This window comes from Dinoponera quadriceps, unplaced genomic scaffold, assembly GCF_001313825.1.
Source record: "Dinoponera quadriceps isolate SergipeBrazil2010 unplaced genomic scaffold, ASM131382v1 scaffold2167, whole genome shotgun sequence".
Taxonomy (NCBI): domain Eukaryota; kingdom Metazoa; phylum Arthropoda; class Insecta; order Hymenoptera; family Formicidae; genus Dinoponera; species Dinoponera quadriceps.
Genome location: NW_014556702.1, coordinates 576,150 through 581,448, shown reverse-complemented (window position 1 = coordinate 581,448; position 5,299 = coordinate 576,150).

Sequence of the window (5,299 nt, the reverse complement as noted above, 5' to 3'; positions counted from 1 at the left end):
AAAAATGTAAAATTAAAATAAAATCAAAACTTAAATAGAAAAGTAAAAAAATAAAATATAAAAAATAAATTCTTTTGTGGTAGATATCGACTCTCTCAGTTTTCATGTTTATCATTTCGACTTATCACGGTTGTTACATATTTTTTTGTGGTTGGCCATAAATAAGAAAATTGCAAAAGTTACACGTAATTTTTCTTTATCAGATGTATAAAAATTTATGTAAAAATAATACTCTACGTCTTAGAGACGTAGGTTTTCCAATAACTAACCTCAGATAATTTCATTAGGAGGAAACTACGCATGTACGTCTGAGAGACACAGAGTTGTATAATCAGGATTAATTTAATATAATAATTCACGCATTAATATCTGTGCCTTGGGTTTTTATCGGGACACCTCATTTATTGATTGTGATCTTAGAGTTTCTCTAATTTCTCTGCATTTAATTTCTTTATTATTTAATTTCTTTATTATTTAATTCCGAGACGTTTCTAAAGATCGTATCGATAATCACTGAGAATGATGACGTCCTTGGTATTGGAAAGATCTTGAGAGAATAGGGAATATTCATAAAGAGAGGGTTAAAGGTTAACGACCTGAATGAGTTCGCGAATAATGTGAGTATATTTGGCCGAGTTTCTCCGCAACTTGCTGCACCCTTTAGAAGCATTACGCGCGAACGATAAGTCCGCCGTTAAAACAACCTCGAAACATTTCGACGGTGCACCCTGAACAAGGACGGGAACCCAGCTTTATAACTGGAGAACCCAGCTAAGAGGGTTTGAACTTATATAAGATACGCGTGCAGGTACGTCGATCGTATCGACGTGATGATTGGCTTATGGCTTCGAAAATTGAAGGATAACTTTGGCGAAGTTGCACGATCGTTCTTTTAATTTACGCAGAGGAACAGAGAGAGAGAGAGAGAGAGAGAGCTTCGATAATTTAATTTTGTTGCTAAGCAGTTAATGCTTAAATTGTAAATTGATAAGTTGCATAATTATATTATTATGTTATGTCATATTTCATGTTACCTATATATCGTCATACTTATAAACTTATCTTTTATATCGAATTTTTATAATTTTCATGTATTTTGTTGATTGCTATTCATAGGATTATCTCCTTCTTACAGTTAATTTCACGTTAGAATCGTCGCATTTGTTATATAGAACTGCACGGGAGGAAATTACATAAATTAGAGAGAAAAAGAAGAGACTGTTTACGACGACTTAATGTCGATAATAATTTCATTTCTGCAGGAGATGATTCCGGATATTGCTGTTTTTCTGTTCATCTGACTCGATTGTCCACCTTTATATGTAGTAATTTGCTAGTATGCACATAATGATCCTCAGAATATGTTGTTAGCTGACTGCATCGTGCGTCTGCTATTTCGTTTCATATAGTATATAAAATATACCCATTGTGCACGTGCAAAATGTTCTGGTCTTAGTTAATTATTTGTGATAGACTTCTGAGAAAATTTAAAGATAAAATTCTGTAGTACTAAAAAAAATCGAAACTAATGTTAATAATTTTTTTAATGGAAAGCGTTTAAATTCGATCGATCAGTGACTAAAGTTCGCACGTTTAAACACGGTACATCGCAAAATAATGGAACTGTCTTCGGACGTCAAATTTCTCATACAATAACATCGAAGACGCTTCTCAATGTTGTCTTATTCGTACGCGGATAATCAGTCTATGGTACGTGCTGGCAATAATAACAGCGCACATACACACTCATACATACACAAATAAGTCACGGAATATTGACGTTAAAACATGGTGCGTATCGAGCTGTCGAAACTGTCATATGGAGTGTGTTATAAGCGAACGAAGTATCTTTCATAAGGTAAAGATACTGAAATCGATGTCAACCAATACATTATTCTTCTACTTCTATCATGACAAGCTGAAATCAGTACAATCGATAAAATAGAGTCTTACTACACGGAAATTGTGTAATCATGATTAGATGATTTCATAAAAACAGCTCAAATAGCGATTAATAATAAAATACCCCTTTAAAAACGCGGCGATGGAACGTCGCACAGCTTTTGAAGGAGCTGTAACTTATTTTGATTCAGTCTTAATCAAACGAGAGATGTCATTCGCATATGGCGCACTTTGTGTGCGCGTCATAGATGAATGATGATAGTTTTGACAGCATGAGATTGCATCATATTTTAACGTTAATATTTTTACGTAATATTTTGCTATCTTTGAACGGAGCATATTAACGTACAGACGGATAAAATTTGCGAGAAACGATTTCGTACGTCGTATACGTGATAATATGTAGAATTATATTACTACTTAAAAGGAAATTGACGTCCGCACGAGAAGTTTAACATGTTACATGTCTCAGGTGAACTTTGTGCAGTCTGATTAACCATGATTAAACGTTTTCTACGAATAAATTATTACCGCAACCTTGACGCTTCGATATCACGTTCGTCGCGAATCTGTCCCAGTGTTGAATAACTGCTCGCTTGAAAAGGGAAACAATCGATATGTACGATCGCGGTTGATGATCTGTTCATCCTTCACCTTCTTTTGTTTCTTCGCAGTAAAAGTGTCTTTACGATTATAGTCGGCGCAACTTTTATTAAGGGTAATGACCAAGGACAAATGCTAATCAGGTTACGCTGCATAACGTGGAAACAACCTGACGGAAACTTTTATGGTCAACAGCAAATGCCTTCGCGCTCTGTTACTGTTTCTAGACTTATCTTATCTTCCGGTTATTTCTTCGTTGCACAGGCGCGCATTTTGTTTGAACAAAATGTCAGCTCGTAAATAAATATGAATAAAATAACGTTATGAAATAAAGATTTTCTTTCAACAGAAATCGTTTCTCGATTTTTATCTTCGAAATAAGCCGTGTTCATGTTGGATTGTACTTTAGTTAAACAATCTCGTTCGCATCACGAGGTGACGATTGGATCGTCTTGATCACACTCGTCAATCGGAAGACAACTGATTGATTGGTCTTATATAAAGCGAGCTTATAGTTTCGATAAGTATTTGTAAACAATAATAAATTGGTCCCAATCGAGAGCCATTACAGCATTCAGCTCTGCACCTCTATCGTTGTCGTCGTTGACAACGCTGGATGAGATTTGTCTCAGCGTTGTTCCAAAGAAACGCCCGCGAGGCGAAAGTCGAACTGGAATAAAGTCAGTGAACCGCAGTGTGGAAGTATGTCGATATTAATTAAGGAAATTCCATTGATTATCGGTTGATGCTTCACAATGGACGGGAAAAAGTTAATATAGATCGCGTCATGCGATCATCCACTCTCGCGAACATGCGACATCCGTTCCAGTTGCAGCGAAAACGGTCTTTGATTATTAATTGCACGTAATCTTGGATATTGTAATATTTTTATTTTAATCTATGGGAGGCACACTCGAGATCAATACCCTGCATCGAGTTGAAATGAGGTAAGAAAGTGCTTTAGTCGGCGAGAAGTAACTCAGATTACATAATAGAAGAAAATTGATTAATATAATTCATCGGTAAAGCGGAAATACGCGTGCATATAAGGGAATAAATACATTTGTCGATATTTACAGTCACTTCTTTTCTCGTTATTACAAATATACTGATTTCCACCTTCAGTTGAATAACAGTCCAAAAATTTCTCGTTGGGTATAAATTAAGTATAAATCTTCTAAATTACATTCGATTGGAATGCACCCCAATTTGTAAATATTTTTCGATTTTTCTTATTGCGATATTTTCGAAATCACTTCTCTATCCCTGGATGATGACAGCGTGGCAGTCCAAATAGGGAGCTATAAAATACCGTTAGTGCGACGTTAAAAAGATCGATATGTAAGGCGCGCTTCGATTTGGAACACAGATCGTATGAGACATTATTGACGCGCACATTAACACTGGTCAAATATCTCGAATGTGAGAACGCAAGATACGAAGTGTCAGTTGAGCACACGGTATTACAACGTCGCGTGAACTTGACGTTTACTATTTCATTTTAAAAAGTAATATTCATTCACAATAAAAATATAAAAATCACGATAGAAATACTATAATAAAAATTTGCTACAAAATTTGCTAATGTTGGGATCATATACTGAGAAAAATTTCTATCGAATAAACTGATTAAATTAATGATGTATCCGATTGTTATTTTTATTGTCTGATCAACTGGTGAATATCTATATCCGATGAAGTTAACGATGCAGTTATCAATGAAATCTAATCGGGAAATTGGTCGCTTTTTGTATATCCGTTGTCATTTTCAATTTCGGATAAAAGTATGACTTGATCAGGTATTTTCCCTAGTGTATCGGAATACAATTACATCGCTAAAGATTACAATACACATCATCAGTTCCAGTCATAATTCCAGCGTTATAAAATTTTATGGTATTTTTTATTACAACATTTTTTCCGTGTGTGAAGAAAAACAACAATAAAAATCGCCCATGACAGGCGTGGGAATTCCGACTTAAAACGTAGAATATTTCGCTGATTGTGCAGTTTAAAAGTGCAGTTAGTCAGAAGTGTATAAACACTCTTGGAAAAAGAACCGGATTGCGCTACATAGATTGGAAAGCGGCGCGAATTCTGTAATCGATCTGTGCGAGACGCACTGGACATTTCAATGCGCGAACGCCAACGATAATCGCGAACACGCCCTTTATTTCCACAGTATTTCCACGGTTTCCCGCATCGTCGCTCGCACATATAATAATAAACGGAGGCTGATAAGTGAGTGTGTACGCGTGTGTGTATATGGACACGCCGTCGCCATCGCCAAGCAATCAGGTATGAAAATATACTCAGTGGCGGTAGCGACGAAGTACAGTTATACCTGTTTCGATTATAACGCGAATACATCTCTTTCTGTCTCTTTTTTCTCCCTCTAGACCGACAGGCCTCCGCGCGATTTCTCGATTTGCTCGTAACTCCCGAGGCGATCTGCGTGCTATCGATGATATTCAAGTCGTAACTAATATGCAAATGGGACGGGACGCGGTCGATGGTGCGACGTGTGGAGAATGTAGTTATCAAAGGATATCAGGAAGTCGTTATAATGGTCGTTCTCCTCCTAATGTAATCAATGGCGACACCGATCGGCGATCGCGTCCCCCGGTAACGCCGCGGCTCGCAAACGGAGTCAACCGGTCAGTGTTCCACGTTTCATTCCACTTGGCGGCCGTTCGCGAACCAGTTCATTAACGATAAGCGTGACTAAATCGTGGGAAAAAACGCGCGTTCGACGCCCCGTCGATGAGCGTTTGGGAAAATCTCGGGGGGGGGG